The sequence below is a fragment of the Neofelis nebulosa genome, chromosome 9 (genome assembly GCF_028018385.1).
Source record: "Neofelis nebulosa isolate mNeoNeb1 chromosome 9, mNeoNeb1.pri, whole genome shotgun sequence".
Taxonomy (NCBI): Eukaryota; Metazoa; Chordata; class Mammalia; order Carnivora; family Felidae; genus Neofelis; species Neofelis nebulosa.
The window spans coordinates 66,991,307-67,009,070 of NC_080790.1; the positions used below are offsets into that span (position 1 = coordinate 66,991,307).

The window sequence follows — 17,764 nt, forward strand, 5'->3', positions numbered from 1 at the left end:
TAGCATAGCTTCTCCAATCACCAACCGCCCCTGGAGCTACTCTCCCTGACCCCTGTACTCAAAGTACAGTAAAAATAGGGGTGCCTCGGTGGCTCAGTTGGTTAAGCATCCAACTCCTGATTTCAGCTCAGGTCGTGATTTCACGGTTCATGAGTTCAAGTCCCACATTGGGCTCTGCACTGACAGCACAGAGCTTGCTTGTGATTCTCTCTTTCCTCTCTCTCTGCCCCTTCTCCCCCTCTCTCTTTCAAAATAAATAAATAAATTTCGAAGTATAGTAAAAACAAAACAATAACAACAACAAAAAACACCACCCACCTATAGCTAGCAAGAGACTCTTCGCCCCCAATAAATTTTGGTTCTCAATCTCTCTCTCTCTCTCTCTCTCTCTCTCTCTCTCTCACACACACACACACAGACACACACATACACACACACACACATGCACACCAGTAGAATTCCAGGTTCATCCTCTATCCTGCTCCCTCTCCACTGTGGCAGGAAATAGGCACTCAAGTTACTAAGTGCTCAACAGCTTGGAATTTGGAGAATACAACAGAAATAGGCCAATATTTTTAAATGCTTACTCACACTTCCCCAAAACTCTGTGTGTGTGTGTGTGTGTGTGTGTGTGTGTGTATATATATATATATATATATATATATATATATATATATATACATACATATGTAACTGAATTTAACGTGATAAGAAAAGTATGACTTATAGTTAAAACACAAGCTCTAAGGTAGCAGAAGTCATGATGAGGTTGTTCCGAATTGGGTGCACCCCATGTAGCCTTTCCTGAGTCACTCAGAAGTATCTCACAATCTCTGGTTTTGTGATCATAATTGGTCAGGGGGAGGAATCCTGCCTTGGGATCTGTGTTTGTCCAGGGAGTGGCATGGACATTCCTGATACAGACATGAGGGCTGTAGATGCCCAGAGTACCCTTTGTCTGCCCAGAGCCTGACTGACATCTCTCTTCACTTCAGTATCTGTTCAGCCTGGAGTACATGACCTCTTTCTATAAATACCAGCTGTGTTTAAATAAGAGCTGCCTTGGACTCGTGGCTACCGCAAATCCCCCAGATGCATGGGGGCAGGCGGTCCCTTCCTTGCTGTGAGGTTTGATCTGCCCTCCCTCTGGGAGAAGGAGCAGAGGCATGGGGGGAGGGCTCAGAGCTGCCATCACTCTTTCTTTCTTTCCACAAATGTGAGGCCCTGGATGAGGGCTCTGGTGGATACAAAGATGAATAAAACTCAGTGCCAGCTTTCAAGGAGCTTACAGTGTGGTACAATAGAGGGGATTACACAGAGAATTATGCCTTGAGAAAGAAAGAAGAACCATAGGGGATGAGGGGCAAAGGGAACAATTAGGAATTGAGAGGAATGTGAGCCCTCTCCCAAGTGGGGCAATCCTGAGAGGAAAATAGGTGAGCTATCTGGGAAAATATTACTGTAGCTCCCCACCGTATACACCAAGCTAAATTCCAAATCCTAGCAGCTTAACATTAAAGAATGCAGTTCCCCAAATAGTAGAAAATATAATTGAATATTTATGTGATCTTGAAATGGGGAAGTTCATTTTAAACATAAAAAAGAGAAAATGTGGGGCGCCTGGGTGACTCAGTCATTTGAACATCTGACTTCGGCTCAGGTCATGATCTCATGGTTTGTGAGTTCGAGCCCTGCATCGAGCTTTGTGCTGACAGCTCAGAGCCTGGCACCTGCTTTGGATTCTGTGTCTCCCTTTCTCTCTGTTCCTCTCCACTTGCACTCTGCCTCTCTGTCTCTCTCTGAAAAATAAATAAGTATTAAAAAAATTTAAAAAAGAAAATGTAAAAGGAAAGATTGCTTCTGACTATAATAAGATGAACTATCATAACCATCCTACACAAAATAAAAGAGCAAGGGAGAATAGGGAAATACTTGTCACTTATAGAGATAAAAGGTTAATGGCAACATGAAGAACTCACAATACATTAGAAAAAAACATATTTTAATAGAAAAATGGGCAAAGGCAATGAGCAATTAACAAAAAGAAATATAAATAGCTTATGAGTAGGAAAAAATTCCATATGAGTAGTAATTAAGAAAATTAAATGAAAACAACAAGGATATGGAATTTCTTACCTATTAATTAGGGAAAGTTTTGTTTTTGTTTTTATTTTTTAATGACTGTTCCCCCATGTCCAGCAAGAAAAATGGGGAAGAATGAACAGCTCTTTCATTCAGAACTTTTATTTTATTGTTATTATTATTTTAAGTTTATTTACTTTGAGAGGGACAGAGACAGCACAAGCCGGGGAGAGAGGGAGAGAATCCCAAGCAGGCACCTCGAGGTCAGCACAGAGCCTGACTCAGAGCTTGAACTCACAAAACTGTGACATCTTGACCTGAGCAGAGATCGAGGGTCCCATGCTTAACCAACTGAGCCACCCAGATGCCCCTAGAGCTGCCTTTTAAAAACTCATTATTTCTTTAAATGCTTTCTAAACTTGATTTAAAAACAGATGTTATGATAGTAACCTTTTGGATTAATGAAACTGCTTAAATTTTATTTGTTTTTTGAAACATTTATCTCTTTTTTGAAAGAGAGAGATCAGGAGTGAGAGCAGGTGAGAGGGGGAGAGAGAGAGAGAGAGAGAGAGAGAGAGAGAGAGAATCGCAAGCAGATGCCATACTCAGCAAGGAGCCCAATGCTGGGCTCAATCCCATGAACCTGGGATCATGACCTGAACTGAAATCAAGAGTCAGATGCTTAAGGGGCACCTGGGGCTCAGCTGGCTAAGCGTCCAACTCTCGATTTCGACTCAAGTCATGATCTCATGGTTCCTGAGATAGAGCCCATGTCAGGCTCTTTGCTAACAGCAAGGAGCCTGCTTGGGATTCTCTCTGTCCCTCCCCCACCACCCCCCACCCCAGTCGGAATAAATAAATACACTTGATCTTAGCCAAAAGGCTAAGAAGCTATCTCTAAATAAACAATAAAGTAAAATAAAATAAAATAAAATAAAATAAAATAAAATAAAATTCAGGAACATTAAAAAAAAGAGAGACGCTTGCAAAAAAAAAAAAAAGTTGGTTGCTCAACCAACCAAGCCACCCAGGTACCCCTTAAATTTGTTTTTAGAAAAGTAACACTATGATGTTTTGTTTCCAAATATCTTGGATTCCTTCCACTATTCCCTAGCCCTCAATTCCAGGACTCCAGAGAAGCAACAGATTCTAAGTATCAAGTGCTGGCCTAGAGCAGAGGCCGCCAACTTATGGCCATGGTCATGTGCCTACTGCCTGATCTTTATAAGGCCTGCAAGCGAAGAATGGATTTTACATTTTTAAAGGATTGAAAAAAAAGAAAAGGAGAATAGGATTTCATGACTGTGAAAATTATATAACATTAAATTTTTAGTGTCAATAAAAAACATTTTATTGAAAAATAGTCATGGCCATTTGTTTATGTATAGACGATGGCTGCTTCTGTGCTACAAGAGCAGGGTTAAGCCATTTTGATGGTAGGGAAGGAAGAAGTTTTCTTTGACCTTCTTAGGGTCCCTGATTAGGTCTGCAAATTAAACTGATGTTTGTTAGGATTAATAGATTAACAGGAGAAAATCATACAGGCTTTATGGAATCTTTACATGGAAGATTTCACAGGAGAATGAAGACCCGGCGTGACCAGAGTAGGAAGACTTTACAACTTTGAGACAAAAACCCAGTAAATTTGTGAAGAATTGAGGAGACAGAGATGCTTGGCTAGAGGTGGTAAAGGGGGAAGAAGTAACTAGGAAGGTAAGAGTTAGTTTAACAAGGTTTATGTATACAGGCTTCTTGGTCCTACATTCCCTGCTGCTGGTGATAAGAATGTCTTCTTTCCTCCTGGAAATAAATTTTATGACTCTTTCATGAAAGAAATACAAGTGGGGGGAGATCTGAGGGACCTTCCTGCTTTTGCCATTTTTTAAATTATGTCTTCAGCTTAACATGTTTAATAGGCCAAAGTGCCGTATTTTAGAGCATTGTGTCCTGAACCCCATCAGGACAGAGACTGCCTGGCCCAGAAAGCCCAAAACATTTACTGTCTGGGCCCTTTATAGCAAAAGTCCGCTGAACCTTGGCCTAGAGTAACAGCAGATGAGCATCTGCAAGGAAGTCCAATTCTGCAAATATTAAGTTCAGTTCTATTTCACTTGACACGTTCATGCTCCCTTCCCTTGTCCCCTAAATCGTCATCTGTTCGAAAGGAAGGACTGAAGAATGTGGACATGATTGGAACCATAGGTTATGTTTAAATTTTTTTTTTAATGTTTATTATTTTTGAGAGAGAGACAGAGACAGAGAGAGGGAGACACAGAATTAGAAGCAGGCTCCAGGTTCTGAGCTCTCAGCACAGAGCCCTTCGCAGGGCTCGAGCTCACAGCTGGCAAGATCATGACCTGAGCTGTAGTCAGCCGCCCAACCGACTGAGCCACCCAGGTGCCCCTGGAACCGTAGGTTATAAAATAAGAACATCTCATTAAAAAAAAATTTTTTTTTTAATGTATGTTTAAGAGATAGAGACACAGAGCACAGCAGGGGAGGGGCAGAGAAAGAGGGAGACACAGAATCTGAAGTAGGCACCAGGCTCCAAACTGTCAGCACAGAGCCTGATGTGGTGCTTAAACCCACAAACACTGAGATCATGACCTGAGCCAAAGTCGGATGCTTAACCGACTGAGCTACCTAGGTGTCCCTAAAACATCTCATTTTTAAGGAAGTTAGTGTTGATGATTTTTTAAAATTGATTTGTTAATTTTGTAATTCAAAATAAGACCAGAGACTTTTTAAAAATGTCCTTAGTATCCAGAGGTCACATCTATGACTGAAATACTAACAGGAAAGAAGATAAGCCTTCTCGTCTACTTCTGTTCTTCTTATTTTATATTTTATTTATAAGTATCAAACTATATATCACAGTGAGTGATGATTTTGTGAAATTTGAATATGCTGATGAGATAATGCATGTTAGTCACTTAGCCCTTATTGAAAGGAGAAATTCACTTAGTAATAAAAATTTGAGTAGAAGTACAGTTAACTTATTTGCTTATTATTTATTCACATGCAGTAATTCTAGTTTATTTCTGATAATGCTTCAGGATATGCACAGGGCTGGTTTATACCATAATATAGTATGAAACCGAGTTTGTTTTTATTTATTGAAGTATAGTTGACAGATAATATTATAGTAGTTTTATGTGTATAACACAATGATCTGACATATATATCAAGAGATGCTCATCATGATTAATGTAGTTACAGTCTATCATCATAAAACATTACTATAGCATTATTAACTATATTCTCTGTGTTGTACTTGACCCACCTGTGACTTACCTCCTTTATAACTGCAAAGTTGTACCTCTGAATGCCTTTCATCTATTCCACCCATTTCACCATCCCCTTGGCAAACACCAGTTTGTTCTCTGTATTTATGAGTTTGTTTTTGTTTTCTTTTGTTTTAGGTTCCAAGTGTAAATGAAATCATATGATATTTGTCTTTCTCTGTCTGACTTATTTCACTTAGTACAATACCCTCTGGCTCCATCCACGTTGTCATAAATGATAAGACCTCATTCTTTTATATGGCTGAGTAATATTCCATTGTATATATGTACCAACTGGTCTTTATCCATTTTCTATTGATGGAGACTTAGGTAGCTTCCATATCTTAGCTATTGTAAATAATGCTGTAGTAAACATCGAGTGCATATATTTTTTCAAATTAGTGTTTCCATTTTCACCTGGGAAATATCCAGCAGTAGAATTGATGGATCATATGGTATTTCTATTTTTAATTTTTTGAATAACCTCGGTACTGTTTTCATAATGGCTGTACCAATTTATATTCCCACCAATACTGCATGAGGGTTCCATTTTCTCCACTTACTCACCAACACTTGTTATTTCTTCTCTTTTTGACACTAGCCGTTCTGGTTGGTATGAGGTAATATCTTATTGTGGTTTTAATTTACATTTCCCTGATGATTAGTGATGTTGAGCATCTTTTCAATGTGTCTGTTTGCCATCTGTATTTCTTTTCTGGAAAAATGTTTGTTCAGATCCTCTACATTTTTTTAAATCAGATTGGTTTTTTGGGGGACGTTGAGTTGTATGAGTTCCTAATGTATTTTGGATATTAACCCTTTATTAGATGTGTCATTTGCAAATATTTTTTCCTGTTTAGTAGGTAGTCTTTTCATTTTGTGGATGGTTTTCTTCACTTGCAAAACTTTTTAGTTTGATGTAGTCCCAGCAGTTTATTTTTGCTTTTGTTGCCCTTGCATGAGAAGACAGATCCAAAAAAACAATGGTAAGACCAATGTTCAAGAATGTTTACTGCCTATGTTTTCTTTTAGGAGTTCCATGGTTTCAGGTCTTGTATCTTTATATAAGGTCTAAGTTTATACCTTTAGGTATAAAGGTCTTTAGGTCTTTAATCCATTTGGCTTTATTTTTGTATGTTGTGTTTATTTTTGTATTTTGTATGTGTGTATGTGTATTTTGTATGTGTATGCTTGGATTTCTTTCTCTTTACTTTTTGTGGATCTATTATAGGTTTTTGTTTTGTGGTTACCATGAGGTTTATATGTAATGTCCTATTATATAGCAGTCTATTTTAAGTTGATGGTCATGTAAGTTCAGACACATTCTAAAAGCACTATAATTTTACATATACATATCATATTTTATATCTTTTCATTTTGTGTATCCCTTGACTAATTATTGTAGATAGAGTTGGTTTTACTGCTTTTGTTTTTTAACCCTCATATTAGCTTTATAAGTGGTTAATCTACTGCCTTTACTATATGTTTGCTTTTACCAGTGGGTTTTTTCTTTCGTAATTTTCTTACTTCCTTTCCTTTTCTGCTTAAAGAAGTCCCTTCAGCATTTTTTATAAGGCCGGTTTAGTGGTTTTAAACTTCTTTAACTTTTATTTGTCTGGGACACACTTTGTCTCTCCTTCAATTCTGAATGAAAAATTTGCTGGGTAGGGTATTTTTGGTTGTGGGTTTGTAGCACTTTGAATATATCATGACACTCCCTCTGGCCTGCAAAATTTCTGCTGAAAATCAGCAGATAGCCTTATGGATGCTTCTTTGTATGTAACTATTTACATTTTCTTGCTGCTTTTAAGATTCTCTCATTATAATGTTTGATATTTTAATTATTAGGTGTCTTGGTGTGGGTCTTTTTGGGTTCATGATTGTGTAGGGCTCTCTGTGCTTCCTAAAATGAGAATGGTAATACACTTGATGTTGTACCAGAGGTCCCTTAACCTATCCTCATTTTTTAAAAAATTCTTTTCTCTAAGGGCACCTGGGTGGCTCAGTTGGTTAAGCTTCCAACTTCGGCTCAGGTCATGATCTTGCGATTTGTGAATTCGAGCCCCTTGGAGGGCTTGGTGCTGACAGCTCAGAGCCTGGAGCCTGCTTCAGATTCTGTGTCTCTCTGTCCCTCCCCTACTTGTGCTCTGTCTCTCAAAAATAAATTAAAATGTTAAAACATAATAAAAATTCTTTTCTCTTTGTGCTGTTCAGCTTGGATGATTTCCATTACATAGACTTTTATTTATTTATTTTTTCTTTTCTTTTTTATTTAATTAATTAATTAATTTATTTATTTATTTATTTTCCAATATCTGAAGTTGATTGTCAAATTGGTTTCCATACAACACCCAGTGCTCATCCCAAAAGGTGCCCTCCTCAATACCCATCACCCACCCTCTCCTCCCTCCCACCCCCCATCAACCCTCAGTTTGTTCTCAGTTTTTAAGAGTCTCTTATGCTTTGGCTCTCTCCCACTCTAACCTCTTTTTTTTTTTTTTCCTTTCCCTCCCCCATGGGTTTCTGTTACGTTTCTCAGGATCCACATAAGAGTGAAAACATATGGTATCTGTCTTTCTCTGTATGGCTTATTTCACTTAGCCTCACACTCTCCAGTTCCATCCACATTGCTACAAAGGGCCATATTTCATTCTTTCTCATTGCCCTGTAGTACTCCATTGTGTATATAAACCACAATTTCTTTATCCATTCATCAGTTGATGGACATTTAGGCTCTTTCCATAATTTGGCTATTGTTGAGAGTGCTGCTATAAACATTGGGCTGCAAGTGCCCCTATGCATCAGTACTCCTGTATCCCTTGGGTAAATTCCTAGCAGTGCTATTGCTGGGTCATAGGGTAGGTCTATTTTTAATTTTCTGAGGAACCTCCACACTGCTTTCCAGAGCGGCTGCACCAATTTGCATTCCCACCAACAGTGCAAGAGGTTCCCGTTTCTCCACATCCTCGCCAGCATCTATAGTCTCCTGATTTGTTCATTTTGGCCTCTCTGACTGGCGTGAGGTGATATCTGAGTGTGGTTTTGATTTGTATTTCCCTGATAAGGAGCGACGTTGAGCATCTTTTCATGTGCCTGTTGGCCATCCGGATGTCTTCTTTAGAGAAGTGTCTATTCATGTTTTCTGCCCATTTCTTCACTGGGTTATTTGTTTTTCGGGTGTGGAGTTTGGTGAGCTCTTTATAGATTTTGGATACTAGCCCTTTGTCCGATATGTCATTTGCAAATATCTTTTCCCATTCCGTTGGTTGCCTTTTAGTTTTGTTGGTTGTTTCCTTTGCTGTGCAGAAGCTTTTTATCTTCATAAGGTCCCAGTAATTCATTTTTGCTTTTAATTCCCTTGCCTTTGGGGATGTGTCGAGTAAGAGATTGCTACGGCTGAGGTCAGAGAGGTCTTTTCCTTCTTTCTTCTCTAAGGTTTTGATGGTTTCCTGTCTCACATTCAGGTCCTTTATCCATTTTGAGTTTATTTTTGTGAATGGTGTGAGAAAGTGGTCTAGTTTCAACCTTCTGCATGTTGCTGTCCAGTTCTCCCAGCACCATTTGTTAAAGAGACTGTCTTTTTTCCATTGGATGTTCTTTCCTGCTTTGTCAAAGATGAGTTGGCCATACGTTTGTGGGTCTAGTTCTGGGGTTTCTATTCTATTCCATTGGTCTACATTACATAGACTTTTAGATCACTGATCTATTCTTCTGCATCCTTCTCATCTGCTGTGGATTCTAGTATATTTTTCATTTCAGTTATTGTATTCTTCGGCTCTGATTGGTTCTTTTTTATATTTTCTATCTCCTTCTTGAATATCTCACTGAATTCATCTATTCTTCTCCCAAGTTTAGTGAACATTTTTATGACCATTACTTTGAACTTGTTTCATTTAGGTTTTTGTCGTTGTTGTTGTTTGTGGGGGTTTTTTTGTTTTGTTTTGTTTTCCATGGTCTTCTTTTTTTTTGGTCTTCTTTTTTTTAGTCTTCTTTTTTTTTATTTGGAACATATTCTTCTGTCTCTTTTTTTTGTCTGACTTGTACTGTTGATACCTATGTACTAAGTAGGTCGGCTATGTTTCTTGGTCTCGAAGGTGGTGGCCTTACATAGGAGCCTGGTGGGGCCCAGAAGTCCAATCCTCCCAGTCACCAGAATGAAGCATTCCAGGAGTGTTTCCTATATGGGCTGCATGAGCCCTCCTGTTGTGGTTGGGCTGATTGCTGCAGGCACACTGGTAGGCAGGGCTGGCCCTGGCCTGGACAGCTTAGAGGCCCAGTTATGGCTGCTGCAGGCATGAGGGTAGGTGGGGTTAGCCCATGGTATGGTCCGACCATGAGGCCAGGCCATTACTGTTGCTCTTCCTCTCTGGGGCAGGTGTTACCTTTGAGGGGTACTGGTCCTGGCCAAGGCTGCCTGTTGGGTGTGGCAGGATGGGAGCCTCTTTGGAGGGGCACCTACAGTGGGCATGTTGGGCAGGATGGGTCCACAGGGGAATGCCAGGGCAGGGCCAGTGGTGCTAACAAGGTGATGGAGAGTGTCAGAATTGGTGTCTACCAGTGTCTGGCCAGGAAGGCTGAAGGAGGGCAAGAAAAGCGGTGCCTACCAGCACCACTGTTTTTTTAATTGTCTTCAGGTGTTTTTTCGGAGCAAGGTGTTCTGTATGAAGTTGTAGCCTAGGTGTGTCTGTAGGAAGAGGTGGCTCAGGATCTTCCTCCTCTGCCATCTTCTGAAGCAAGTTTATCTTTTCTCCCACTGTATACCTAGTTCTTACACACCTAACACATTGCCTGGCACATACTTCTAATGGAAATACATGTTTAAGGAATAAGTATGGTTTGTTCATTGTTCTACAGATATCAGAGTTTTAAATTCCATTTGGTTTTAAATATGTATAAAGCATATACTACTGGCTCAGCAGCCATGTGACCCTGTGGCCGGTCAGGGTGCTATGGGATGCACTGGGACTGGCATCAGGGGTCACGGAGGTGGCATAGAATGGGGCCTCTTTGCCTTTTGCCATCGTGACTCTTGTGAACGCTCCATATAAGCATGGCCTCTACTGCAGAGAAAACTCCATCCGGTATGCCTACTGTCCAGACACCATCACCCACGAGTTCATGGCCGGAGGTCACCATCACAGCCACCATCATCCTTGTCTCAACCAAGGAGGCCTGCCTGGTGCACACAGACTGTCTCTATTCCCACTCCAACTTCAACAACAGAGTGGCTGACTTCTATAAGGTGTTGAGAAAGTTCCTGTTTAGGGCTGCAATGAGTCAGTCACTGGCAGACCTGGCCAAGGTCATGATAGGCCATCTGTGGCCCAACTTCCTGGCTAAGTGTGACCCTGACTTGAGCCACTTCAACTGCTCTCTCTACCTGCATGTGAAGAAGATGTGCAGGGAAAGCCTAGTAACATCACCGAGTCCAGAATGTCTTTCTACTCTGGACACTCCTCCTTTGGGATATTTGTGGTGCTCTATGCGCAGGCAGGCATGGCTCTGCCCCAAGTGAGCACAGCTTCTGGGGCCCACAGTGCAGTTCTTCCTCGTGGCCTTCGCACCCTATGTTGGCTACAGCCGTGTGTCTGACCATAAGCACCAATCGAGTTATGTCCTTGTTGGCCTCCTGCAGGGGATGCTGGTGGCTGGCGTCACCATTAGCTACATTTCTAACTTCTTCAAGGCCTGGCCTCCATAGTGCTACCTGGAGGAGGAGGAGCTGGGACTGAAGCCCAGACTGTCACTGGCCCTGACCCTGACCCTGACCCTGAGTGAGGCTGACCACAACCACCCAGGTATCCTGTCTCCTCCTCCTGAGGCAGGTGCCTGTCTCTGTGTCCAACTAGGGCTCAGTGTGTTCATGGTCCTGGCAGAGGCCTCTCCTGGGGTGGTGATGAGGGCTCTGGATAGGCTCTGGGTGCCCCATGCTGGCTGCCAGCAGGGTTTCCACTAACCCCACCTCTTGTGCATGGGGCCAGGGGCCTGGGGATGCACAGGGCAGCTCCAGCATTTGGAAGGGGGACCTTGTCCTCTTATTTCCCTTAGAACCCTCCTATATTGAATTAGAGGGAAGCAAGAGATCCAGATAGATGCTTTTTTTGTAAAGTGCAATGTATGTGTATATGTGGACTTCCAATAAAATAGAGTGTTTGCTTGACAAATGGTGTCAGTCTCTATTCTCACTCTTTTTTTAACGTTTATTTATTTATTTAGAGAAAGAGAGAGAGAGTGCAAGTGGGGGAGGGGCAGAGAGAGAGGGAGAGAGAGAATCCCAAGCAGGCTCCACACTCATCCCAGAGAGGGACATGGGGCTTGAGCTCACTACTGTGAGATAATGACCTGAGCTAAATTAAGAGTCCATTGCTTAACCAACTGAGTCACCCAGGCACCCCTGTCAGCCTCTATTCTTTATGGCCATTCTGAGCACTGAGCCGTTCTGAGATGCTCCTTGTTGGGGGCTCAGATGAGTTAAGCATCAGAGTAGCTGGTTGCAGTACTGTGGTTTAGAGGTATGGGGAGGGCAGTGTACTCTTTTCCTTGGTCCTCACCCTATGTATCTCTTCATCTTGCTGTTGGTTCGTAGTTATCACATCCTTTCATAAGCTGGTACACATAAAAAAACCCAAAACAATCCAAAAAACCCTATACTAAATTGTTTTGGATTCAGTGAGGGTTAGTTATACTGTTTTTTTTCCTATACCAGTTATTATAGTAATCTTTTTAAATATAATTTATTGTCAAATTGGCTAACATACAGTGTGTAAAGTGTGCTCTTGGTTTATGCGGTTGATTTCCGTGGTTTGTTGCTTACATACAATACCCAGCACTCATCCCAACAAATGCCCTCCTCAATGCCCATCACCCATTTTCCCCTCTCCCCCACCTCCCTATCAACCTTCAGATTGTTCTCTGTGTTTAAGAGTCTCTTATGGTTTGCCTCCCTCCCTTTCTGTTTGTAACTATTTTCCCCCCTTCCCTTCCCCCATGGTCTTCTGTCAAGTTTCTCAAGAACCACATATGAATGAAAACATATGATATTTGTCTTTCTCTGACTGTCTTATTTCAGTCAGTCTAATACCTTCCAGTTCCATCCACATTGCAGCAAATGGCATGATTTTATTCTTCCTCACTGCCAAGTAGTATTCCATTGTATATACAAACTACATCTTCTTTATCCATTCATCAGTTGATCCATAATTTGGCTATTGTTGAAAGCAATGCTATAAACATTGGGGAACATGTACTCCTATGCATCAGCACTCCTGTGTCCTTTGGATAAATTCCTAGTAGTGCTATTGATGGGTCATAGAGTAGCTCTATTTTTAATTTTTTGAGGAACCTCCGTACTGTTTTCCAGAGTGGCTGCACCAGTTTGCATTCCCACCAGCAGTGCAAGAGGGTTCCTGTTTCTCCACATCCTCGCCAGCATCTGTTGTTACTTTTAGCCACTCTGACTGGTGTGAGGTGATATCTCAGTATGGTTTTGATTTGTATTTCCCTGATGATGAGTGATGTTGAGCATCTTTTCATGTGTCTTTTGGGTATCTGGATGTTTTCTTTGGAAAAGTGTCTATTCATGTTTTCTTCCCATTTCTTCACTGGATTATTTGTTTTTTGGGTACTGAGTTAGGTAAGTTCTTTATAGATTTTGTATACTAACCCTTTATCCAATATGTCATTCTCAAATATCTTGTCCCATTCTGTTGGTTGCCTGTTAGTTTTGTTGATTGTTTCCTTTTTTATCTTGATGAGGTCCCAATAGTTCATTTTTGCTTTTAATTCCCTTGCCTTCGGAGATGTGTTGAGCAAGAACTTGCTGTGACTAAGGTCAAAGAGGTTGTTGCTTGCTTTCTTCTCTAGGGTTTTGATGGTTTCCTGTCTCACATTTAGGTCTCTCATCCATTTTGAGTTTATTTTTTACACCAGTTATTATAGTAATAATAACTGCTATTTTCACAGAAACTTACTCAACTGAGAAATTGCCATGAAAAATCTCACTAATAATATTAAAATTAATATATAATTAATAAAATTAATGATATATTCTTTTGCTCTTCTGCACATATTATAATAACACTGGTTTTTTAAAAATATTTTTTTCTGATTGAAAAAGTAATACTTATTCATAAGAAATTCTAAAGAGTATAGAAATATATAAGAAAAATTTATTATAATTTCATCCCTGAAAATAGCCCCTATTGTCAGCCTGAGCTATCTTTCTTCAGATTTTTATACCAAGATGTATAAGAATTATTATCTTACTAAAATATGATCCTACCATACATACTGTTTTGAAACTCCTTTTGGTTCTCTTAATACCTAAAGATATCTTTTTTTGTTAAAAATTTTTTTAAATGTTTTTATTTATTTTTGAAGGAGAGAGAGAGACAGAGCATGAGCAGGGGAGGAACAGAGAGAGAGGGAGACACAGAATCCAAAGCAGGCTCCAGGCTCTGAGCTGTCAGCACAGAGCCCGATGCGGGGCTTGAACCCACAAACTGTGAGATCATGACCTGAGCCGAAGTCGGACGCTTAACCGACTGAGCCACCCAGGCACCCCTAAAGATATCTTTAAGTATCAATACCTAAAGATCCACTTTATTATTTTTAGTGACCAAATAGTTTCCATTATGTCAGTCACCATTTTTTGTCTACAACTTCCCTGTTGACAAACATTTGTGTTACAATCATTATTTTTAAACTGCTTCAAATGTCATCTGAATGGCATGTCATCTTATTGACAAGCAGCTACTTGAAAAATGCTGACAGTGCAATAAGACACAAAAAGAGGAAAAAAAAATTAAAGCAAGCGAGTAAATTTTTGTTTAAGCAGTGATAGATCTTGGGGCATCCTGGGAATTTCTGGCCAGGGCTGATGCAGTCACAGTGCAATTATATGTCAGTGATGCAAGTGTGTAAAATTGCAAACAAATGTCTTTGTCTTAAAGAACTCATGGCATCACCACTTGAGAGATTGTTCACATTAGGGCTCTGTAGCGTCTTCAGGTTCAGAGAGGTCCCAGGAGGCTTTGTTGAGATCTAAGGAACCAGCCCCCTGGGCTTCTGTTTCCCTTTCGCTGTCTTTATTTGACCAGTCAGTGGTAGCAGCCCTGAAGCCTTTAACCTCTCAAACCTGAAGAAAGAGTTGTATTGCAAATGGCTAAATGGATCAAGATTTTAATAAGGATGAGCTTCCAGAGCAGGACCGGTGTTAAGATTTATGTGATCTGCAATACGTCTTGAAGCTCTACCAGTTTGATTAAAAAGGGAGCTGGAGGACTTTGGGGAATGCCATCTCTGATAACTCCCTGTGCTCAACTAAGAAAGACCAGACAAATGTGACTTGGCAAGGCCCCCAGTGCAAAATAAGAACTTAACTCCACGGTTGGGCCACTCCCAGCCAGGATTCTGCCAATTTACCCCTTTCCAAACGAGCATAAAAAGCAGGAAGTACACGGGTGCTTGGGAACTTTATGAATGCCATTAGCTTTGTTGAGTTTGGATTCCTTTATAGGAAATGTTCTAATATGTGTGAGTGTTGCATCACTTAGAGCTACACATTAGTGGGACCAATGCTGCAGATGGAATGCTAGAATAATTTTCTTTAATAAATCACTGTGTCACTAGATATGAATAAAACGTAAGTCTGTGTTACATCCCAGATGACCTACGGTGTGAGCAGGCAAAATGACAAGGCTACAAAGAAATGAGTAATAAGAATTTTTTTTAAAGTTTATTCATTTATTTTGAGAGAGAGAAAGAGCACAAGCACAAGCAGGGTAGAGGCAGAGAGAGGGAGAGGAAGAATCTCAGGCAGGCTCTGTGCTGCCAGTGTGGAGTCCAACATGGGGCTCATCACGGGGCTTGAACCTGTGAACCATGAGATCATGACCTGAACTGAAATTGAGAGTCAGATGCTTAACTGACTGAGCCCCCCAGTATTAAGAATGTTAGTGGCCAACTTTTACACAGCCCTCTGTGCCAGGCTCTATTCGAGGCATTTTACATACATTTCTTCATTTCATTCTCACCAGGATCTTATGACTTGAGGTAGCATTATTATTCTCCTTTTATAATTGAAGGAGCTGAAGCATGGAGAAGTTGATAACCTGGCCAGTGAATACCTAATAAGTGGTAGGGTTGTGATTCAAACCCAGGCAGTCAGTCTACCCCTGGAGTCTGCACTGTTAGCAACTAGTATGTCTGAGAAATTTAAAACTTCAGAGTCAAGGTCAGGTCAACCAAAGGGCAGTGAACATCCCCAGAGCCCTGATAAAGGTCTTGTAATACCTCTCCCATTAAAAGGAGCCAGGCTGATTCAGGTCTGGGGCAGGAAGTGAACAAGAGAGACTTGAAGCATCCTGTCACATAGTTGAGGAAGTTACCAAAGACTACTAGGCTTGCTCCAAAAGAACCCAAGAACTAATCTAGAGAGGTTCCCATTGACCAAAGGTGTGACTACTTGAGCATTAGGGGAATAATAGTGGTAATAGGTGGAAACATCAAATATGTTGAAGTCTATGAGTTTATAATAATGCTCAAAAAACTGGTCACATTTAGAAGATGATGGGGAAAGCAACTCATTATTGGTTTGAAAACTGGTAAAGAAATTATATTATTTTTTCTGAACTTTTGATGTGACTGGTAACCGAATAAGGCATGAAGTGAAGCTCCTCTTTTTTTTTTTAAATTTTTTTAATGTTTATTTATTTCTAAGACAGAGAGACAGAGCATGAATGGGGGAGGGGCAGAGAGAGAGGGAGACACAGAATCAGAAGCAGGCTCCAGGCTCTGAGCTGTCAGCACAGAGCCTGAAGCGGGGCCCTAACCCACAAACCGTGATATCGTGACCTGCGCCGAAGCTGGACACTCAACTGACTGAGCCACCGAGGCACCCCCTAAAATGTTGTTTTTAAATGAAATAACTAATTTTGGGGTTGCACAAGGTACACACCATTTCTGATCAAAGAATACATGAGTGATTTAGCCCAAAATAGTTTAGGTGTTAAGACGAAATGAACCTCACACCCATGACTTTAATGTATGACTTTCCTCTGCTATGCAATGGTATAAAGAGATACATTTGAATAGCTATTGTTAAAATAAAATGTGAGAACCTTGAGCTAGAAATAGGAAGATAAAAACCAGATGGTACTGTGTCAAAAAAATATCATCAGCAATAATTTATAATAGCTTGGTAGCTCTTGTTTGAATAGATTCATTTACCATTTAAATGCTAGAATTTTAAGTTCAAGTTGATGAATTACCGCTAAATCTTCACCACGATGTCACAAACATTTATTAGGCATCTACTCTGTGCTAGGTGCTGGAAATCCAGAAATGTTTCTACCTCTAACAGGAGAAAAAAGAAAACAGGACACCACTAACCCTAATCAGAAATGGGCACCCGGGTGGCTCAGTCAGTTAAGCGTCCAACCTCAGCTCAGGTCACCATCTCACGGTTCGTGGGTTCAAGCCCTGCATCGGACTCTGTGCTGTCAGCAAATGAGATAGTGTAGCTCAGTGCTGGGGTTAGTTCCATCTGGGGGTGAGAGTAGGACAGATAGCTTGTGAGGTTGTGTTAGGCAGAGAAGGGGACTGAGTGAAGGGCTCTCTCATGGAGGGCAATGATGCGAGATGGAAGCAATGAGCAAGAGTAGGGAGTGCCGCAAGCCCTCCACCTGTCATCTTTGGCCGGGCAGACCCCACCTGCTTCCCTGGGAATTTTATTTTTCATGTTTCAACCCACGTGGTAGTGACTCAGAAATTCTTATCTTCACCCTCGACCCCTACCCTGAGCTCCAGTGCTGTATGTCCTAATGCCTACGCTTCATTACGGATTTCACTGCAAATTCACCATGTCCCAAAACTCTACTCATTATTTTTTCCTGAAACCTACTTTTTTCTCCTATTGTGACTATCTATGCAGGCATCCAAGAGACAGACCTTGGAGACCCACACCTCCACATTTGACAGCCCACCTTCTAGAGGTCTCAGCAGTCACCACCTCCTCCTTTTCCCTTGCCTTACCATCTCTCAGATACCAGTAGCTGTCTTCCACCTCCGGGGTCTTCTCGTTCCAACCTATTTTCTAGTCTGCTGTCAGAGTATCAGTGTTCCTAAGTTTCCCTCATAATAAATATATGGGATGCCCATTAAAATACAGACTACCAGGCTTCCCCTGGACATTCTGATTCTATGAGTCTAGGTTGGGGCCCAGGAACCTGTATTTCCAACAAAGACTCTGAACTGGTATTATCCTCAGGGAAATTTGAGAAATACTGTTTGAATACGTATCCCTGCTACATATCCTTGTAAAACCTGCACAGAGCAGTGTTTTAAAATGCTTATTTAAAGGTGATTTCCAGCAAGAAATAGTTTACATTGCAAACCAG

At 40.9% G+C, this 17,764-nt stretch overlaps 1 pseudogene; it reads left to right on the forward strand.

Moving 5' to 3' along the window:
- The first annotated feature begins 9,645 nt into the window (after positions 1 to 9,645).
- On the forward strand, positions 9,646 to 11,322 carry LOC131486323 (phospholipid phosphatase 2-like; annotated as a pseudogene).
- Positions 11,323 to 17,764: the final 6,442 nt, after the last annotated feature.